The 22,762-nt window shown below is 33.5% G+C and overlaps 9 non-coding genes and 4 pseudogenes across 9 annotated transcripts; 2 read left to right on the forward strand and 11 right to left on the reverse strand.

Annotated features, from left to right (window-relative positions):
* Window positions 1-1,202: 1,202 nt before the first annotated feature.
* Window positions 1,203-1,321, reverse strand: LOC142242122 (5S ribosomal RNA; annotated as a pseudogene).
* Window positions 1,322-1,750: 429 nt separating this feature from the next.
* On the reverse strand, window positions 1,751-1,869 carry LOC142242234 (5S ribosomal RNA). The gene has a single exon (XR_012724073.1). It is a non-coding gene; the product is annotated as a 5S ribosomal RNA (ribosomal RNA).
* A 385-nt stretch (window positions 1,870-2,254) lies between these two features.
* On the reverse strand, window positions 2,255-2,373 carry LOC142242246 (5S ribosomal RNA). The gene has a single exon (XR_012724084.1). It is a non-coding gene; the product is annotated as a 5S ribosomal RNA (ribosomal RNA).
* A 2,825-nt stretch (window positions 2,374-5,198) lies between these two features.
* Window positions 5,199-5,317, reverse strand: LOC142242123 (5S ribosomal RNA; annotated as a pseudogene).
* Window positions 5,318-5,746: 429 nt separating this feature from the next.
* LOC142242046 (5S ribosomal RNA) lies at window positions 5,747-5,865 on the reverse strand. Its single transcript, XR_012723934.1, has one exon. It is a non-coding gene; the product is annotated as a 5S ribosomal RNA (ribosomal RNA).
* A 386-nt stretch (window positions 5,866-6,251) lies between these two features.
* On the reverse strand, window positions 6,252-6,370 carry LOC142242057 (5S ribosomal RNA). Its single transcript, XR_012723945.1, has one exon. It is a non-coding gene; the product is annotated as a 5S ribosomal RNA (ribosomal RNA).
* Window positions 6,371-9,194: 2,824 nt separating this feature from the next.
* On the reverse strand, window positions 9,195-9,313 carry LOC142242124 (5S ribosomal RNA; annotated as a pseudogene).
* Window positions 9,314-9,742: 429 nt separating this feature from the next.
* Window positions 9,743-9,861, reverse strand: LOC142242069 (5S ribosomal RNA). Its single transcript, XR_012723957.1, has one exon. It is a non-coding gene; the product is annotated as a 5S ribosomal RNA (ribosomal RNA).
* A 389-nt stretch (window positions 9,862-10,250) lies between these two features.
* LOC142242100 (5S ribosomal RNA) lies at window positions 10,251-10,369 on the reverse strand (annotated as a pseudogene).
* Window positions 10,370-10,753: 384 nt separating this feature from the next.
* On the reverse strand, window positions 10,754-10,872 carry LOC142242092 (5S ribosomal RNA). The gene has a single exon (XR_012723978.1). It is a non-coding gene; the product is annotated as a 5S ribosomal RNA (ribosomal RNA).
* A 384-nt stretch (window positions 10,873-11,256) lies between these two features.
* LOC142242094 (5S ribosomal RNA) lies at window positions 11,257-11,375 on the reverse strand. Its single transcript, XR_012723981.1, has one exon. It is a non-coding gene; the product is annotated as a 5S ribosomal RNA (ribosomal RNA).
* A 2,589-nt stretch (window positions 11,376-13,964) lies between these two features.
* Window positions 13,965-14,036, forward strand: TRNAE-UUC (transfer RNA glutamic acid (anticodon UUC)). The gene has a single exon. It is a non-coding gene; the product is annotated as a tRNA-Glu (tRNA).
* Window positions 14,037-19,385: 5,349 nt separating this feature from the next.
* Window positions 19,386-19,457, forward strand: TRNAE-UUC (transfer RNA glutamic acid (anticodon UUC)). The gene has a single exon. It is a non-coding gene; the product is annotated as a tRNA-Glu (tRNA).
* Window positions 19,458-22,762: the final 3,305 nt, after the last annotated feature.

Here is a 22,762-nt window from a genome sequence, read left to right on the forward strand (position 1 = left end):
TTTCCTTACTTGTTTTGTTTGAATGTTATGACGTGAAAATTACTTTTTTGTAGTTATCAATTTTTCACGCCATTAAATATTCATAAGTGACTTAAATTGATATAATTTATATCTATCTAATTTAATGTTCTCCAAGAAGCTATGAAACATTTTAAAATTGTGGTTACTATTTTGAACGAATGTATACAAAATATTAGCAAAATTAATTATGTGCCCGTAATAGGTACTTATTTATATGGTGATGAGTCACTAATTGAACAAATACGATGTCTTGTAATGCCAGCTTCAAGGCCAAGTGGACCGATTTCTACTGAAGTTGATAAATCGGAAAATAAGGTTTCATAAGTATAATTTTATAAAATTTGGCACAGTAAACCATATTATAAAACGTACACTTTGTGCAAATTTTGAATCAATCAGGGCAAAATTCTGGCTTTTGAAGCCATATAAGAGCAAATCGGACGAAAGATATATATGGGAGCTATATCTAAATCTGAATCGATTTTAACCGAATTTGGCACAGTTAACAATATTGTTAAATGTACTCCTTGTGCTAAATTAGAAGCAAATCAGGGTAAAATTCTGGCTTTTGAAGCCATATAAGTGCAAATCGGACGAAAGATTTATATGGGAGCTATATCTAAAGCGGAACCGATTTAGCTGATGTTTTGCAGGTTTTACGTGAGCGACAAAACATTCAGATGTACAAAATTTGAAGAAGATCGGTTCATAAATACGTGAATTATGATCAAATCGGTGATAAATGTATATGGCAGCTATATCTAAATCTGAACCGATTTTTTCCAAAATCAATAGCGATTGTCTTTAACCCGAAGAAAGATCCCATACCAAAATTGAGGACGATCGGACTTAAATTGCGAGCTGTACTTTGTGCACAAAATTACATATACAGACAGACGGACATCGCTAAATCGGCTCAGAATTTAATTCTAAGCCGATCGGTATACTAAAAGATGGGTCTATGACTATTATTTCTTGGCGTTACATACAAATGCACAAACTTATTATACCCTGTACCACAGTAGTGGTGAAGGGTATAAAAACTACAAATGACCAGGTATAGTGTTATTTCCAATGTACGCATACAAATATAAGCAATATTAAAATCAAAAATGTACTTTGAAGAGTAAAGCCTTCAAAGTATAGCGAAACGATAGAAATATATATAAAAAGTTTAACGATGCCAACCACACGCGGTGTTCCAAAGCGGTCCACCATCTAAGTACTAACCGCGCCCGACGCTGCTTAATTTCGGTGATCGGACGCGAACCGATGTACTCAGCGTGGTATGGTCGTTGGCGAAAGAAGCTCGACTATTCCGCTTCATATAATCAACTAGCAGCATTCTTTTATATACAATTGAATGAAGTAGTGTTTCTGTTCCAACGATAATGTTTAAGTTAAATACCTGTTTGGAAATGTTAAACATATGTCTAAGAAACAAATGACAATGCCCATAATGTAATTTCCGAATATTTCAAACCTTGAAAACTAATGGGTTCATTCAAAATGTCATTCCATAATAATTATTAATAAAAATTTCTATGCAAAAGTACATCCTTTACTTTTACTTTTTTCAAAAAGCTACAAATGACCAGGTATAGTTGTTATTTAAAACGTGTGCATAAAATTATAAGCAATATTAAAATCAAATATTTTCTTTTAAGAGTAATAAAGCCTTCGTAGTAGTGGAGAAACGATAGAAATGAATATAAAAAAAGTTGAACGATGCCAACAACACGCGGTGTTCCCAAGCGGTCCCCCATCTAAGTACTAACCGCGCCCGACGCTGCTTAATTTCGGTGATCGGACGAGAACCGATGTACTCAGCGTGGTATGGTCGTTGGCGAAAGAAGCTCGACTATTTGACTTCATATCATGAAGAGGTTGTATTGTTTTTCCATTGTTTTTGCTTCAACGATGATGTCGTTATGGACTTTTTAAATGGTAAACCTGTAAAAAAAAAATGAAGCCGATAATAAAACTAGAAATAATGTGTAATTCTTTAATTTTTCAAGTCTTAAATGCTAATGAATTGATTCAAATGTCATTCCATACTATTCTTTTGAAAATTTCTATGTAAAAGTACATCCATTTCCACTTTTATAAAAAACCACCAAATGAGAAAATGTACTTGGTTCTTGTTTACAACTATTGTATAAAAATATAAGAAAATTAGATTACAATGAAGTAGCCAGCCAAACGATAGAAATTGATATAAAAAGTTGGACAATGCCAACAACACGCGGTGTTCCCAAGCGGTCCCCCATCTAAGTACTAACCGCGCCCGACGCTGCTTAATTTCGGTGATCGGACGAGAACCGATGTACTCAGCGTGGTATGGTCGTTGGCGGAAGCTGCTCGACTATTTGACTTCATATAATCAACTAGCGGCATTGTTTTATATACAAAAAGCTACAAATGACCAGGTATAGTGTTATTACCAATGTACGCATACAAATATATATTAATTAAAATATATATTAATTTTGGTGATCGGACGAGAACCGATGTACTCAGCGTGGTATGGTCGCTGGCGAAAAAATCTCGATTATTCGACTTGATGTCATCAACTGGCGGCATGGAATAGGTAGAATTGAATAACTTGAAAATTTTGTTTTGCTTCAGCGATGAATATTTATACCCTGTGCCACACTGTGGAACAGGGTATTATAAGTTAGTGCATATTTTTGCAACACCCAGAAGGAGACGAGATAGACACATGGTGTCTTTGGCAAAAATGCTCAGGGTGGGCTCTTGAGTCGATATAGCGATGTCCGTCTGTCCGTGAACACATTTTTGTAATCAAAGTCTAGGTCGCAGTTTTAGTCCAATCGACTTCAAATTTGGCACAAGTATGTGTTTTGGCTCAGAATAGATCCCTATTGCTTTTGGAAGAAATCGGTTCAGATTTAGATATAGCTCCCATATATATCTTTCGCCCGATATGGACTAATACGGTCCCAGAAGCCAGAGTTTTACCCCAATTTGGTTGAAATTTTGCACAAGGAGAACAATTGTTACTATAGTCAAGTGTGCCAATTTTTATTGAAATCGGTTCAGATTTAGATATAGCTCCCATATATATCTTTCGCCCGATATGGACTAATACGGTCCCAGAAGCCAGAGTTTTACCCCAATTTGGTTGAAATTTTGCACAGGGAGTAGAATTAGTATTGTAGCTATGCGTGCCAAATTTGGTTGAAATCGGTTCAGATTTAGATATAGCTCCAATATATAGCTTTCGGCCGATTTACACTCATATGACTACAGAGGCCAATTTTTTGCTCCGATTTAGTTGAAATTTTGCACAGGGAGTAAAATTAGCATTGTAGCTATGCGTGCCAAATTTGGTTGAAATCGGTTCAGATTTATATATATCTCCCATATATAGCTTTCGGCCGATTTACACTCATATGACAACAGAGGCCAATTTTTAACTCCGATTTAGTTGAAATTTTGCACAGGGAGTAGAATTAGCATTGTTGCTATGCGTGCCAAATTTGATTGAAATCGGTTCAGATTTAGATATTGCTCCCATATATATGTGTTTCTGATTTCGACAAACATGGTCAAAATACCAACATTTTCCTTGTAAAATCGCCACTGCTTAGTCGAAAAGTTGTAAAAATTACTCTAATTTTCCTAAACTTCTAATACATATATATCGAGCGATAAATCATAAATAAAGTTTTGGGAAGTTTCCTTAAAATTGCTTCAGATTTAAATGTTTCCCATATTTTTTTACTAACATTGTGTTCCACCCTAGTGCATTAGCCGACTTAAATTTTGAGTCTATAGATTTTATAGAAGTCTATCAAATTCTGTCCAGATCGAGTGATATTTAAATGTATGTATTTGGGACAAACCTTTATATATAGCCCCCAACACATTTGACGGATGTGATATTGTATCGAAAATTTAGATCTACAAAGTGGTGCAGTGATATAGTCGGCCCCGCCCGACTTTAGACTTTCCTTACTTGTTTTGTTTGAATGTTATGACGTGAAAATTACTTTTTTGTAGTTATCAATTTTTCACGCCATTAAATATTCATAAGTGACTTAAATTGATATAATTTATATCTATCTAATTTAATGTTCTCCAAGAAGCTATGAAACATTTTAAAATTGTGGTTACTATTTTGAACGAATGTATACAAAATATTAGCAAAATTAATTATGTGCCCGTAATAGGTACTTATTTATATGGTGATGAGTCACTAATTGAACAAATACGATGTCTTGTAATGCCAGCTTCAAGGCCAAGTGGACCGATTTCTACTGAAGTTGATAAATCGGAAAATAAGGTTTCATAAGTATAATTTTATAAAATTTGGCACAGTTAACCATATTATAAAACGTACACTTTGTGCAAATTTTGAATCAATCAGGGCAAAATTCTGGCTTTTGAAGCCATATAAGAGCAAATCGGACGAAAGATATATATATGGGAGCTATATCTAAATCTGAATCGATTTTAACCGAATTTGGCACAGTTAACAATATTGTTAAATGTACTCCTTGTGCTAAATTAGAAGCAAATCAGGGTAAAATTCTGGCTTTTGAAGCCATATAAGTGCAAATCGGACGAAAGATTTATATGGGAGCTATATCTAAAGCGGAACCGATTTAGCTGATGTTTTGCAGGTTTTACGTGAGCGACAAAACATTCAGATGTACAAAATTTGAAGAAGATCGGTTCATAAATACGTGAATTATGATCAAATCGGTGATAAATGTATATGGCAGCTATATCTAAATCTGAACCGATTTTTTCCAAAATCAATAGCGATTGTCTTTAACCCGAAGAAAGATCCCATACCAAAATTGAGGACGATCGGACTTAAATTGCGAGCTGTACTTTGTGCACAAAATTACATATACAGACAGACGGACATCGCTAAATCGGCTCAGAATTTAATTCTAAGCCGATCGGTATACTAAAAGATGGGTCTATGACTATTATTTCTTGGCGTTACATACAAATGCACAAACTTATTATACCCTGTACCACAGTAGTGGTGAAGGGTATAAAAACTACAAATGACCAGGTATAGTGTTATTTCCAATGTACGCATACAAATATAAGCAATATTAAAATCAAAAATGTACTTTGAAGAGTAAAGCCTTCAAAGTATAGCGAAACGATAGAAATATATATAAAAAGTTTAACGATGCCAACCACACGCGGTGTTCCAAAGCGGTCCACCATCTAAGTACTAACCGCGCCCGACGCTGCTTAATTTCGGTGATCGGACGCGAACCGATGTACTCAGCGTGGTATGGTCGTTGGCGAAAGAAGCTCGACTATTCCGCTTCATATAATCAACTAGCAGCATTCTTTTATATACAATTGAATGAAGTAGTGTTTCTGTTCCAACGATAATGTTTAAGTTAAATACCTGTTTGGAAATGTTAAACATATGTCTAAGAAACAAATGACAATGCCCATAATGTAATTCCCGAATATTTCAAACCTTGAAAACTAATGGGTTCATTCAAAATGTCATTCCATAATAATTATTAATAAAAATTTCTATGCAAAAGTACATCCTTTACTTTTACTTTTTTCAAAAAGCTACAAATGACCAGGTATAGTTGTTATTTAAAACGTGTGCATAAAATTATAAGCAATATTAAAATCAAATATTTTCTTTTAAGAGTAATAAAGCCTTCGTAGTAGTGGAGAAACGATAGAAATGAATATAAAAAAAGTTGAACGATGCCAACAACACGCGGTGTTCCCAAGCGGTCCCCCATCTAAGTACTAACCGCGCCCGACGCTGCTTAATTTCGGTGATCGGACGAGAACCGATGTACTCAGCGTGGTATGGTCGTTGGCGAAAGAAGCTCGACTATTTGACTTCATATCATGAAGAGGTTGTATTGTTTTTCCATTGTTTTTGCTTCAACGATGATGTCGTTATGGACTTTTTAAATGGTAAACCTGTAAAAAAAAAAATGAAGCCGATAATAAAACTAGAAATAATGTGTAATTCTTTAATTTTTCAAGTCTTAAATGCTAATGAATTGATTCAAATGTCATTCCATACTATTCTTTTGAAAATTTCTATGTAAAAGTACATCCATTTCCACTTTTATAAAAAACCACCAAATGAGAAAATGTACTTGGTTCTTGTTTACAACTATTGTATAAAAATATAAGAAAATTAGATTACAATGAAGTAGCCAGCCAAACGATAGAAATTGATATAAAAAGTTGGACAATGCCAACAACACGCGGTGTTCCCAAGCGGTCCCCCATCTAAGTACTAACCGCGCCCGACGCTGCTTAATTTCGGTGATCGGACGAGAACCGATGTACTCAGCGTGGTATGGTCGTTGGCGGAAGCTGCTCGACTATTTGACTTCATATAATCAACTAGCGGCATTGTTTTATATACAAAAAGCTACAAATGACCAGGTATAGTGTTATTACCAATGTACGCATACAAATATATATTAATTAAAATATATATTAATTTTGGTGATCGGACGAGAACCGATGTACTCAGCGTGGTATGGTCGCTGGCGAAAAAATCTCGATTATTCGACTTGATGTCATCAACTGGCGGCATGGAATAGGTAGAATTGAATAACTTGAAAGTTTTGTTTTGCTTCAGCGATGAATATTTATACCCTGTGCCACACTGTGGAACAGGGTATTATAAGTTAGTGCATATTTTTGCAACACCCAGAAGGAGACGAGATAGACACATGGTGTCTTTGGCAAAAATGCTCAGGGTGGGCTCTTGAGTCGATATAGCGATGTCCGTCTGTCCGTGAACACATTTTTGTAATCAAAGTCTAGGTCGCAGTTTTAGTCCAATCGACTTCAAATTTGGCACAAGTATGTGTTTTGGCTCAGAATAGATCCCTATTGCTTTTGGAAGAAATCGGTTCAGATTTAGATATTGCTCCCATATATATCTTTCGCCCGATATGGACTAATACGGTCCCAGAAGCCAGAGTTTTACCCCAATTTGGTTGAAATTTTGCACAAGGAGAACAATTGTTACTATAGTCAAGTGTGCCAATTTTTATTGAAATCGGTTCAGATTTAGATATAGCTCCCATATATATCTTTCGCCCGATATGGACTAATACGGTCCCAGAATCCAGAGTTTTACCCCAATTTGGTTGAAATTTTGCACAGGGAGTAGAATTAGTATTGTAGCTATGCGTGCCAAATTTGGTTGAAATCGGTTCAGATTTAGATATAGCTCCAATATATAGCTTTCGGACGATTTACACTCATATGACTACAGAGGCCAATTTTTTGCTCCGATTTAGTTGAAATTTTGCACAGGGAGTAAAATTAGCATTGTAGCTATGCGTGCCAAATTTGGTTGAAATCGGTTCAGATTTATATATATCTCCCATATATAGCTTTCGGCCGATTTACACTCATATGACAACAGAGGCCAATTTTTAACTCCGATTTAGTTGAAATTTTGCACAGGGAGTAGAATTAGCATTGTTGCTATGCGTGCCAAATTTGATTGAAATCGGTTCAGATTTAGATATAGCTCCCATATATATGTGTTTCTGATTTCGACAAACATGGTCAAAATACCAACATTTTCCTTGTAAAATCGCCACTGCTTAGTCGAAAAGTTGTAAAAATTACTCTAATTTTCCTAAACTTCTAATACATATATATCGAGCGATAAATCATAAATAAAGTTTTGGGAAGTTTCCTTAAAATTGCTTCAGATTTAAATGTTTCCCATATTTTTTTACTAACATTGTGTTCCACCCTAGTGCATTAGCCGACTTAAATTTTGAGTCTATAGATTTTATAGAAGTCTATCAAATTCTGTCCAGATCGAGTGATATTTAAATGTATGTATTTGGGACAAACCTTTATATATAGCCCCCAACACATTTGACGGATGTGATATTGTATCGAAAATTTAGATCTACAAAGTGGTGCAGTGATATAGTCGGCCCCGCCCGACTTTAGACTTTCCTTACTTGTTTTGTTTGAATGTTATGACGTGAAAATTACTTTTTTGTAGTTATCAATTTTTCACGCCATTAAATATTCATAAGTGACTTAAATTGATATAATTTATATCTATCTAATTTAATGTTCTCCAAGAAGCTATGAAACATTTTAAAATTGTGGTTACTATTTTGAACGAATGTATACAAAATATTAGCAAAATTAATTATGTGCCCGTAATAGGTACTTATTTATATGGTGATGAGTCACTAATTGAACAAATACGATGTCTTGTAATGCCAGCTTCAAGGCCAAGTGGACCGATTTCTACTGAAGTTGATAAATCGGAAAATAAGGTTTCATAAGTATAATTTTATAAAATTTGGCACAGTTAACCATATTATAAAACGTACACTTTGTGCAAATTTTGAATCAAATCAGGTCAAAATTCTGGTTTTTGAAGCCATATAAGTGCAAATCGGACGAAAGATATATATGGGAGCTATATCTAAATCTGAACCGATTTTAACCGAATTTGGCACAGCTAACAATATTATTAAACGTACTCCTTGTGCAAAATTTGAAGCAAATCAGGGTAAAATTCTGGCTTTTGAAGCCATATAAGTGCAAATCGGAAGAAAGATATATATGGGAGCTATATCTAAATCTGAACCGATTTAGCTGTTGTTTTGCAGGTTTTACGTGACCGACAAAACATTCAGATGTACAAAATTTGAAGAAGATCGGTTCATAAATACGTGAATTATGATCAAATCGGTGATAAATATATATGGCAGCTATATCTAAATCTGAACCGATTTTTTCCAAAATCAATAGCGATTGTCTTTAACCCGAAGAAAGACCCCATACCAAAATTGAGGACGATCGGACTTAAATTGCGAGCTGTACTTTGTGCACAAAATTACATATACAGACAGACGGACATCGCTAAATCGGCTCAGAATTTAATTCTAAGCCGATCGGTATACTAAAAGATGGGTCGATGACTATTATTTCTTGGCGTTACATACAAATGCACAAACTTATTATACCCTGTACCACAGTAGTGGTGAAGGGTATAAAAACTACAAATGACCAGGTATAGTGTTATTTCCAATGTACGCATACAAATATAAGCAATATTAAAATCAAAAATGTACTTTGAAGAATAAAGCCTTCAAAGTATAGCGAAACGATAGAAATATATATAAAAAGTTTAACTATGCCAACCACACGCGGTGTTCCAAAGCGGTCCACCATCTAAGTACTAACCGCGCCCGACGCTGCTTAATTTCGGTGACCGGACGAGAACCGATGTACTCAGCGTGGTATGGTCGTTGGCGAAAGAAGCTCGACTATTCCGCTTCATATTATCAACTAGCAGCATTCTTTTATATACAATTGAATGAAGTAGTGTTTCTGTTCCAACGATAATGTTTAAGTTAAATACCTGTTTGGAAATGTTAAACATATGTCTAAGAAATAAATGACAATGCCCATAATGTAATTTCCGAATATTTCAAACCTTGAAAACTAATGGGTTCATTCAAAATGTCATTCCATAATAATTATTAATAAAAATTTCTATGCAAAAGTACATCCTTTACTTTTACTTTTTTCAAAAAGCTACAAATGACCAGGTATAGTTGTTATTTAAAACGTGTGTATAAAATTATAAGCAATATTAAAATCAAATATTTTCTTTTAAGAGTAATAAAGCCTTCGTAGTAGTGGAGAAACGATAGAAATGAATATAAAAAAAGTTGAACGATGCCAACAACACGCGGTGTTCCCAAGCGGTCCCCCATCTAAGTACTAACCGCGCCCGACGCTGCTTAATTTCGGTGATCGGACGAGAACCGATGTACTCAGCGTGGTATGGTCGTTGGCGAAAGAAGCTCGACTATTTGACTTCATATCATGAAGAGGTTGTATTGTTTTTCCATTGTTTTTGCTTCAACGATGTGATGTCGTTATGGACTTTTTAAATGGTAAACCTGTGAAAAAAAAAAATGAAGCCAATAATAAAACTAGAAATAATGTGTAATTCTTTAATTTTTCAAGTCTTAAATGCTAATGAATTGATTCAAATGTCATTCCATACTATTCTTTTGAAAATTTCTATGTAAAAGTACATCCATTTCCACTTTTATAAAAAACCACCAAATGAGAAAATGTACTTGGTTCTTGTTTACAACTATTGTATAAAAATATAAGAAAATTAGATTACAATGAAGTAGCCAGCCAAACGATAGAAATTGATATAAAAAGTTGGACAATACCAACAACACGCGGTGTTCCCAAGCGGTCCGCCATCTAAGTACTAACCGCGCCCGACGCTGCTTAATTTCGGTGATCGGACGAGAACCGATGTACTCAGCGTGGTATGGTCGTTGGCGAAAGGAGCTCGACTATTTGACTTCATATCATGAAGAGGTTGTATTGTTTTTCCATTGTTTTTGCTTCAACGATGACGTCGTTATGGACTTTTTAAATGGTAAACCTGTGAAAAAAAATTGAAGCCGATAATAAAACTAGAAATAATGTGTAATTCTTTAATTTTTCAAGTCTTAAATGCTAATGAATTGATTCAAATGTCATTCCATACTATTCTTTTGAAAATTTCTATGTAAAAGACATCCATTTCCACTTTTATAAAAAACCAACAAATGAGAAAATGTACTTGGTTCTTGTTTACAACTATTGTATAAAAATATAAGAAAATTAGATTACAATGAAGTAGCCAGCCAAACGATAGAAATTGATATAAAAAGTTGGACAATGCCAACAACACGCGGTGTTCCCAAGCGGTCCGCCATCTAAGTACTAACCGCGCCCGACGCTGCTTAATTTCGGTGATCGGACGAGAACCGATGTACTCAGCGTGGTATGGTCGTTGGCGAAAGCTGCTCGACTATTTGACTTCATATCATGAAGAGGTTGTATTGTTTTTCCATTGTTTTTGCTTCAACGATGATGTCGTTATGGACTTTTTAAATGGTAAACCTGTGAAAAAAAATTGAAGCCGATAATAAAACTAGAAATAATGTGTAATTCTTTAATTTTTCAAGTCTTAAATGCTAATGAATTGATTCAAATGTCATTCCATACTATTCTTTTGAAAATTTCTATGTAAAAGACATCCATTTCCACTTTTATAAAAAACCAACAAATGAGAAAATGTACTTGGTTCTTGTTTACAACTATTGTATAAAAATATAAGAAAATTAGATTACAATGAAGTAGCCAGCCAAACGATAGAAATTGATATAAAAAGTTGGACAATGCCAACAACACGCGGTGTTCCCAAGCGGTCCGCCATCTAAGTACTAACCGCGCCCGACGCTGCTTAATTTCGGTGATCGGACGAGAACCGATGTACTCAGCGTGGTATGGTCGTTGGCGAAAGCTGCTCGACTATTTGACTTCATATAATCAACTAGCGGCATTGTTTTATATACAAAAAGCTACAAATGACCAGGTATAGTGTTATTACCAATGTACGCATACAAATATATATTAATTAAAATATATATTAATTTTGGTGATCGGACGAGAACCGATGTACTCAGCGTGGTATGGTCGTTGGCGAAAAAATCTCGATTATTCGACTTTATGTCATCAACTTGAATTGAATAACTTGAAAGTTTTGTTTTGCTTCAGCGATGAATATTTATACCCTGCGCCACACTGTGGAACAGGGTATTATAAGTTAGTGCATATTTTTGCAACACCCAGAAGGAGACGAGATAGACACATGGTGTCTTTGGCAAAAATGCTCAGGGTGGGCTCTTGAGTCGATATAGCGATGTCCGTCTGTCCGTGAACACATTTTTGTAATCAAAGTCTAGGTCGCAGTTTTAGTCCAATCGACTTCAAATTTGGCACAAGTATGTGTTTTGGCTCAGAATAGATCCCTATTGCTTTTGGAAGAAATCGGTTCAGATTTAGATATAGCTCCCATATATATATTTCGCCCGATATGGACTTATATGGCCCCAGAAGCCAGAGTTTTACTAAAATTTTGCACAAGGAGAACAATTATTACTATAGTCAAGTGTTTCAAATTTTATTGAAATCGGTTCAGATTTAGATATAGCTCCCATATATATCTTTCGCCCGATATGGACTAATACGGTCCCAGAAGCCAGAGTTTTACCCCAATTTGGTTGAAATTTTGCACAGGGAGTAGAATTAGCATTGTAGCTATGCGTGCCAAATTTGGTTGAAATCGGTTCAGATTTAGATATAGCTCCAATATATAGCTTTCGGCCGATTTACACTCATATGACCACAGAGGCCAATTTTTTGCTCCGATTTAGTTGAAATTTTGCACAGGGAGTAAAATTAGCATTATAGCTATGCGTGCCAAATTTGGTTGAAATCGGTTCAGATTTAGATATAGCTCCCATATATATGTTTTTCTGATTTCGACAAAAATGGTCAAAATACCAACATTTTCCTTGTAAAATCGCCACTGCTTAGTCGAAAAGTTGTAAAAATTACTCTAATTTTCCTAAACTTCTAATACATATATATCGAGCGATAAATCATAAATAAAGTTTTGGGAAGTTTCCTTAAAATTGCTTCAGATTTAAATGTTTCCCATATTTTTTTACTACCATTGTGTACCACCCTAGTGCATTAGCCGACTTAAATTTTGAGTCTATAGATTTTATAGAAGTCTATCAAATTCTGTCCAGATCGAGTGATATTTAAATGTATGTATTTGGGACAAACCTTTATATATAGCCCCCAACACATTTGACGGATGTGATATGGTATCGAAAATTTAGATCTACAAAGTGGTGCAGTGATATAGTCGGCCCCGCCCGACTTTAGACTTTCCTTACTTGTTTTGTTTGAATGTTATGACGTGAAAATTACTTTTTTGTAGTTATCAATTTTTCACGCCATTAAATATTCATAAGTGACTTAAATTGATATAATTTATATCTATCATTTTAAAATTGTACATTTTAAAATTGTGGTTACTATTTTGAACGAATGTATACAAAATATTAGCAAAATTAATTATGTGCCCGTAATAGGTACTTATTTGTATGGTGATGAGTCACTAATTGAACAAATACGATGTTTTGTAATGCCAGCTTCAAGGCCAAGTAGACCGATTTCTACTGAAGTTGATAAATCGGAAAGTAAGGTTTCATAGGTAGAATTTTTGGCGGTTTTGTAGATTTTCTAAAATATTCCCCATCAAAGAAGGGCTGCTTCAGTTCCTCTTCTATAGCATCTATTTTTGATTAATTTCAGTACCCTAAACCACATAGTGGTCAGTGTATCTAAGAAAAAATGTGCCTACCAGAAATATTGATTTTAAGCTTCATAAAATATATACCGATCGACTCAGAACCACCTCCTGAGCCGGTTTAGCCCTTAGTGTCCGTCCGAATGACCATATATTTGTTTTTCGCAGTATTCAAGCCACTATTATTAACTGATTTTGATGAAATTTGGTACAGTCTTGATGGAAGAATGGGGAAATAAAGGTACAAATAAAACAAAAAATTAATCCTTTCAGTGTCTAGATTGTTTGATGCTATTTTCAAAAAAACTAATTTATAACTGAAAGAACAAACATTTTTCTACAACAAAAAATTATCTAGATTCTTAATACAGTTACAATCCAAATTAAAATAGCTTTTAATTAAAAAAAAAAAAAAAAAAAAACAACTTCATATCACTTTTAACACGTGGTTTTGAAACAAAATTGTTTGGTGTGCCAATACTTATGTGCGTCACTTCCCATAATTGGTAGATTGACTTTCTTTGCTGTGTAATTTTACTTTTGAAGCAAATGTGGCAAAATTTTAAAATTTTTGAATTTTTATATAAAACAAAAAACGATTTTCGTCAAAAACTTCAAAATGAGTATTTTTTTAGCTTGGTCGATTTTTGGTTTAATTTTAGCATTACTTGGTACAATTTTCTTAAAATTTTGGTAGATTTTTTTTGTCGTTTGGCAATCGTTATCCCATATGGTCTAGTGGCTAGGATATCTGGCTTTCACCCAGAAGGCCCGGGTTCGATTCCCGGTATGGGAAGATTTTTGTTTAAGTTCTGCAGACAATATTGAAAAATTAACAAATTCTGAAATAATTTACAGTTTTTTCATAACTATTACATGGAAAGATTATATTATGGCTGTTTTTTTAGTACTGGATGCATTGAGCCGTGAACATCTCCAAAAATATCCAGAACATCTCCAAACATATACAACACTGTCATCAGCTGTTTAAAAACAAGTGAAATCTTACAATTTTATGTATTAAATAGTCTAAGGTAAATTTATTATACCCTTCACCACTACTGTGGTATAGGGTATAATAAGTTTGTGCATTTGTATGTAACGCCAAGAAGGAAAAGTCTGAGACCCATCGTTTAGTATACCGATCGTCTTAGAATTAAATTATGAGTCGATTTAGCGATGTCCGTCTGTCTGTCTGTCTGTATATGTAATTTTGTGTACAAAGTACAGGTCACAGTTTAAGTCCGATCGTCCTAAAATTTGGCACAAAGTTTTAATTTGGCTCAAAGACAATCGCTATTGATTTTGAAAAAAAAAATCGGTTCAGATTTAGATATAGCTGTCATATATATTTATCATAATTGACGTATTTATCAACTTATTTTCTTAAAATTTCGCAAACAAATGGTTTGCGGATCTCGTAAAATATGACAAATATCAGCAAAATCGGTTCAGATTTAGATATAGTTCCCATATATATCTTTCGTCCGATTTGCACTTATATGGCCTCAAAAGCCAGAGTTTTGTCCTGATTTGCTTCAATTTTGCACAAGGAGTGCATTTAATAGTATAGTTAAGTGTGCCAAATTTGATTAAAATCAGTTCCGATTTAGATATAGCTCTCATATATATCTCGTCCGATTTGGACTTATATGGCCTCAAAAGCCAGTGTTTTATCCTAATTTGCTTGAAAGTTGTACTAGGAATACAATTAGTAGTGTAGTCAAGTGTGGTAAATTTTATTGAAATCGGTTCAGATTTAGATATAACAGGTTGGCTGATAAGTCCCCGGTCTGACACATAGATGGCGTCGCTAGTATTAAATGCATATTATTTTTATATAGTACCAACCTTCAAATGATTCCTGTCAAAATTTGACGTCTGTAAGTCAATTAGTTTGTGAGATAGAACGTCTTTTGTGAAGCAACTTTAGTTATTGTGAAAAAAATGGAAAAAAGGGAATTTCGTGTTTTGATAAAATACTGTTTTCTGAAGTGGAAAAATACGGTGGAAGCAGAAACTTGGCTTGATAATGAGTTTCCGGACTCTGCCCCAGGGAAATCAACAATAATTGATTGGTATGCAAAATTCAAGCGTGGTGAAATGAGCACGGAGGACGGTGAACGCAGTGGACGCCCGAAAGAGGTGGTTACCGACGAAAACATCAAAAAAATCCACAAAATGATTTTGAATGACCGTAAAATGAAGTCGATCGAGATATCAGAGGCCTTAAAGATATCAAAGGAACGTGTCAATATTTGGATATGCGGAAGCTCTGTGCGAAATGGGTGCCGCGCGAGCTCACATTTGACCAAAAACAACAACGTATTGATGATTCTGAGCGGTGTTTGCAGCTTTGAACTCGTAATACACCCGAGTTTTTCCGTCGATATGTGACAATGGATGAAACATGGCTCCATCACTACACTCCTGAGTCCAATCGACAGTCGGCTGAGTGGACAGCGACCGGTGAACCGTCTCCGAAGCGTGGAAAGACTCAAAAGTCCGCTGGCAAAGTAATGGCCTCAGTTTTTTGGGATGCGCATGGAATAATTTTTATCGATTATCTTGAGAAGGGAAAAACCATCAACAGTGACTATTATATGGCGTTATTGGAGCATTTGAAGATCGAAATCGCGGCAAAACGGCCCCATATGAAGAAGAAAAAAGTGTTGTTCCACCAAGACAACGCACCGTGCCACATGTCATTGAGAACGATGGCAAAAATCCATGAATTGGGCTTCGAATTGCTTCCCCACCCACCATATTCTCCAGATCTGGCTCCCAGCGACTTTTTCTTGTTCTCAGACCTCAAAAGGATGCTAGCAGGGAAAAAATTTGGCTGCAATGATCGACGAAACTGAGGCCTATTTTGAGGCAAAACCGAAGTAGTACTACCAAAATGGTATCAAAAAATTGGAAGGTCGTTATAATCGTTGTATCGCTCTTGAAGGGAACTATGTTGAATAATAAGAACAAATTTTGACAAAAAAATGTGTTTTTCTTTGTTAGACCGGGGACTTATCAGCCAACCTGGTCGCTCCCATATATATCATTCGCTCGATTTGGAGTAATATGACCAGAGGCAAAAGTTTTACTCTTATTTACGTGAAATTTTGCAGAGGGAGTAGAATTAACATAGTAACTATGCATGTGGAATTTTATTGAAATCGCATCAGATTTCGATATAGCTTCCATATATATGTTTTTCCGATTTAGGTCAAAATGACCAAAATACCCACATTTTGCTTGTAAAATCGCCACTGCTAAGTCGAAAACTTGTAAAAATGACTCAAATTTTCCTATTACTCTAATACACATATATCGACCTATAAATCATAAATACACTTTTGCAAAGTTGTCTCAAAATTGGTTCAGATTTAAATGTTTCCCATATTTCGCCCCCTCAATAAAACAATAGCGTATACGAATATACACCATTATTTTTTTATTGCAGAATAAGAATCTACATAATCGATTCTAGATCTGGTCAAAATTTGGTAAAATTGTACTTCCACAAAGTTGGTCAAAATGTCAATTGAAAAAATAGTGTATAATTTCTCGTTAGAATATTTTCATTAATAATTGCCTAAATGCAGGTATTGTGTTTTATATAGTTGTCCCTCTGAACATAATTTCGAAGAAAAATAGTGTATAAAAAGTATACACAATTTTTATTATTCAAAACAATCCATTCGCACAGACAAATAAAATGAAAAAATTGTGTATATTGATATACACTATTTTTTGACAAATTATTATTTGAAGCCAGTTCGTATTGCACTTATACACAATTTTATATGTCAAACAAATTTGTCTGTTTGTTCAAATTTGACATAAAAAATAGCATACAATTATTTTACACTATTATTGTCACCTCTTTGGAGAATGGATTCTTTAGACAGGAAGAGATATTACATGAAAATAATGGATCTATCAAATCATGGTGAGAATTGATAATCAAATGATGACGATGTGTCTCGTATATGACTAGGTTAGGTTATGTGGCAGACCGATGTATCAGACTCACTTAGACTATTCAGTCCATTGCGATACCACATTGGCGAACTTCTCTCTTATCACTGAGTGCTGTCCGATTCCATGTTAAGCTCAATGATAAGGGGCCTCCTTTTTATAGCCGAGTCCGAACGGCGTTCCACATTGCAGTGAAACCACTTAGAGAAGCTTTGAAACCCTCAGAAATGTCACCAGCATTACTGAGTTGGGATAATCCACCGCTGAAAAACTTTTTGGTGTTCGGTAGCAGGAATCGAACCCACGACCTTGTGTATGCAAGGCGGGCATGCTAACCATTGCACCACGGTGGCTCGTATATGACTAAGTAAATTGAATTTCGACAGATTGCGGTCCGGAATATCCAGATAATCACGAAATTGTTCTAGAAAGCGAAATAAAAACCAATATAAATTTATCTGCAGATTTATCCGATTAAACCATTCCAGAGACGGGAGATGGGGAGGCAAGGGCTCTAAATTTAAGCAACAGCTTACCATTTCGTCTTTAAAGTACAACGATCTCAAGGGGCTGTGCACCAAAAATATAATTCCCAAAGAGTTTCATTCCTTTTATCTTAGTCTTCAGCCTGGGGGAATCGAAATTGCTTGGATGAGCCTGATGCGGAGGAATATATTCCCGAAGGTGAATATTAATTAATATTGTCTTTCATTCGTGTATTTTTTTTTAATTTAAATTGAATTACTCTGTAGTCTACGTGTTATTGAATTTCCAAAAATGACTGAATTATAAATAAAATGGATTATTTAGTACGAATACTTTTTTTATTACATGAACATTCGTCCGGCAAATTAAAATACTTCATGATAAATGGCGCAAAAAATTTAAATAAAATAGTGTATACCCTACAAAATAAAATAGTGTATGATTTTCATATAGATTCTAAAATAAATAAATTAACCTATATGACATCATGGCATTTTGAATGTTATTTAATTGCAATTAATGCTGTTATAGCTTACTAGAATATCATCTACCAATAGTCTGGTTATTCCACCACATAGTTAAGTTATAAGAAGTTGAAAACACCGATAATTTTCTGAAATATGACGCTTTTCCCAAAAGTCTATTTTTACAAAAACTTCAAACTCGATTTTCTCGAAACGACAAAAAAATTATACACTATTGTTTTATTGAGGGAACGATTTATACCCTGCGTCACACTGTGGTAACATTGTGCTTCATCCCAGGGCATAAGCCGATTTAAAATTTTAGTTCTAGAGATTTTGTAGAAGTACAAAAAATTGTCTGCAAACCGGTTAAGATATCAATATTTGTATATGGGAATATACATATGTTAACACAAACTTTGATCTACAAAGTGGTGAAGGGTATTATATAGTCGGCCCCGCCCGACTTTAGAATTTACTTACTTGTTTATAACTTATTTATTATAATACAAATTATAATAAACTTATTTATACGGGCACTGGCCACTAGAGGCTATCGGAAAACCCCCTTACCTTAGGGGTTTTTCGATGAACAATTTATTTTAATTAACAATTCATAAATAAGGGACACATAAACATTTATCAAATGTTTATGTAGGTATATCTACCAATTTGTATGTTTCTGGCGCTATAATTTAAGGAAATAAATATGTGCTTTATGAATACGGTTGAACGTTTTGTATGATCCATCAATGTCACTCAAGCAGTCACTGGCCGGTAAATGCGTTTTGCAAGACGCAGAAGAGAATGGTCACTGCATTTCCAACCTGAATGTCTTGATGGGGGCAATTTTCTTTTTAAAGAGACTAGCTTATGGTTGATCACATTTGAGAAGATATGAAAAATACAACGACTATTAGATATGCCATATATAAAAATTGGGAAAGCGTTGACCTTTTCGTATGTAGCGAATATTTATTTTACTGGTGATGTGATATACAAGGAAAGTACTTAGCACATAAGAAGAAAAAAAACTACGTAGATACTCTCACATTCAGATGTAGTAAAACCAAAAATACCATCTCTGTATAGTATTTTGACGGTAGTGGCTTACGAGAATATACTGCACGGGAATAAATTATTTAAGTACTTATCGGCCCACCCATGAATATGATTTTATTTAGTTTAATGGATTGCAAATAAAAGATTTATTCTCAATATCCCATATGGTCTAGTGGCTAGGATATCTGGCTTTCACCCAGAAGGCCCGGGTTCGATTCCCGGTATGGGAATAATTTTTTGAGCAGGTTGATAATAAATAGCGGATATAGCAGCAGAGGGGATCGATTTTTGACGAAGACGAACCTACATACATTTTGGCTAGAAATTAATCTAATTAAAAATTAAATTGAAGTGTTTTAAACAGTTGTACGAAAAATTGATTAACCAATCTTAAAATATCGATTTACTTGCAATTAGAAAGTTATGATGCCTTACATTAACATATTAGACTCAAATTGAATCATCTCAAGCGGCCAGATATTATTAAAAGTGTATTAGCCAACTGAAACATATGCATAGTCAAACTGGTGACAGTGGTATCTGGCATCGTTTTCAATATCCATCGTCAAAAAGTAGTGAAAATAATCTATTTGGATGCGGAAGTGTTGCCAAATTGACGCAGAAGCGATGAATTTGACATGGGCTTGTCATAGGATGGATGTCCACCAATTCAACAGCCGTTGCACTGAATTTGCATCACTTCTTAAGGTGTTATGCGAATCCAGTGATTTGGATATGAATTAAGAAATTTTGTTATATTTTGACAAATAACTAATTTTTAAACATTTTTATGATTTTTAATGCATTATAACGCTTGTCTGGAACTTTTGTGATAAAACATTTTCAAAAATTCGCAATTTTTCTGGAAAGGATTTAGCATTTTTTTCTTGTGTAGTTAAACTAGAGAACATCCTTGGGAGGACATTTTTGGAAGTGCTTTTAAAGTTGTGCCTTAAGAAGAACTACCAAAATTTTTCGCTGGGTAACTTAATAATACCAATATCTTAATCTTCATGTCCAATAAGCTCGTATTAGAATTGTAATGGTAGTTATAGTAATTAATTTGGATGGGGAACCAGCGTGTATTGAGATGAGGCTAACATAAAAACGATGTTCCAAAATGTTTTCACATTCGACCTTGCTCATATCGAATAAACTTTAGCCTCCTATATAATAAAGATTATTTCTTCCAAAAATGTAAATATTAGAGCATTGCATCGGTCATATATTTTTGTGTTCGAGAACATTTCGAAGCCCAACAAGTAAGGTAGAGATTTGTAGTCGTTCCCGTTTGGACCGATGTTTGTAAGTTCGAATACAACCATAACTCGTTCTCGTTTGTGGTGTATGAAACGGTCAATCAAACAACTTCAGTCTTCGGGATCAAACACAACGAGTCAATTTGTTTTCGAAAACATTGTGAAGTAATCGAGGATTTCGAATCTTTTTTTGCCCTCACGTAGTAACAATAACAACAACTTTTATATGTATTGTACGTTTGTTTAGTTGTAAGTTGATGGAAAGGGGTTTGTGTGTGAAGTAAGAAAAAGAAACAAACAGTGGGCAAAATCTTCTGCGGTTCTATGTAAAAATGTATTAACAGCAAAACAAAATATTGCTCTAGTTTTTAAGAGAAACATTTGGGATGATATTTTTGGGACTTTTCGTATAAAAAAATAAGAGTCATATTTAAAGGAAAAAAAAATTGTCATACCAAAATATTTTTTCAAGAAATTTGACGTTCAATGATTTTTCAATTGTCGTTAAAGTTTTATTAGTGGACTTAAACTATTAATTCAAGATACAAATTAAAATAATAAATAACTAAATAAAAAAAATAAAATAAAATGGTATTCAATACCAAACTTATTCAAAATAAGTTTATGAGATCTATATTATAAATACATTTTAAATTTTCTTCGACCTTTTTTGGTATAAAAATAAATTAATATTCTTTCAAAATTATAATAATAATTTGTATAAAATTATTATTATTTTATATATATTTATATTAATTAATTTTCAAATTCATAGCTGTATATAAATACATTTTAAATTTTCTTCGATTTTTTTTGACATAAAAATAAATTAATGTTCTTTGAAAATTATAATAATAATTTCTATAAAATTATTATTATTTTATATATATTTATATTAATTAATATCCAAATTCATAGCTGTACATAAATACAGTTTAAATTTCCTTCGATTTTTTGGCATAAAAATAAATTAAAATTGTAATAATAGTAATTTGTATAAAATTATTATTATTATTATTTTTTATATATTTATATTAATTCATTTCCAAATTCATAGCAGCACCTAATTCATCTCTGTCCATATTAAAATTTATGAACATAAGCTCATTAACGGCTAAATCGTTCCATCCAAGTATTGATCTTTTTTCCGACAGCAGATTTCTGGATAAAGAGAAAACTCTCTCGGACGGCGCACTACTTGCTGGTGTTGCAAATACAAAACAACTCAATTTATATAATAAAGGCAAATTATTTTGTTGTATATGCCACCACTGCAAAACGTTAAAATTTTATTTAGTACGGAAATGAACTCCAACAACTCAAAAAGCGATTTTAAAAAATTATCTCTAACAGCAGCTCATTAATGCAAGACATAAGTAGTACATAATGATTTTTGCTTGAAGTCCCCATTGATATGCTTCAGAATAATAATAAAATTATTTATTTAAATTCGTTAATACTTTTATGAGCATTACTGAGAATTGAAACTTCTTCGCACATATCATCGTCTTAGATATCATCAAATTCGCTGGCTGATAACTGACGCGACTGAAGTATTTTGAGTTTGCGACGTTTGTTACATTTTCTACATTCACGACGCGTTTGTGACGTTTACGACGTTTGCAACTTTGCGACAGTACTAAACCTAAAAAAGTTTTTTACAGACCATCCCAGGTCTATAGAAATGAAATATTCACAAAATGTTCTATAGAAATAAAATTTTGACTAAATTTTCTAAAGAAATAAAATTTTGACAAAATTTTTATAGAAGTAAGATGTTGATAAAATTTTCTATAGAAATGCAATTTTGACAAAATTTTATATAGAAATAAAATTGTGATATGATTTTCTATAGAAATAAAATGTTGATATAATTTTCTAAAGAAATAAAATTTTGACATAATTTTCTATACAATTAACATTTTGACATAATTTTCTAAAGAAATAAAATTTTGACAAAACTTTCTATAGTAATAAAATTTTGACAAAATATTTATAGAAGTATTTTGGCAAAATTTTCTATAGAAATAAAATGTTGATAAAATCTTAACAAAATTTTCTAAAGAAATAAAATTTAGACAAAATTTTCTATAGAAATAAAATTTAGACAAAATTTTCTATATAAATAAAATTTTGACAGATTTTTCTATAAAAAAAATTGACAAAATTTTCTACAGAAATAAAATTTTGACAACATTTTCTATAGAAAAAAATTGTGACAAAATTTTCTATAGAAATGAAATTTTGACAAAATTTTCTATAGAAATAAAATTTTG

Source organism: Haematobia irritans, chromosome 5, assembly GCF_050003625.1.
Source record: "Haematobia irritans isolate KBUSLIRL chromosome 5, ASM5000362v1, whole genome shotgun sequence".
NCBI classification, from domain to species: Eukaryota; Metazoa; Arthropoda; class Insecta; order Diptera; family Muscidae; genus Haematobia; species Haematobia irritans.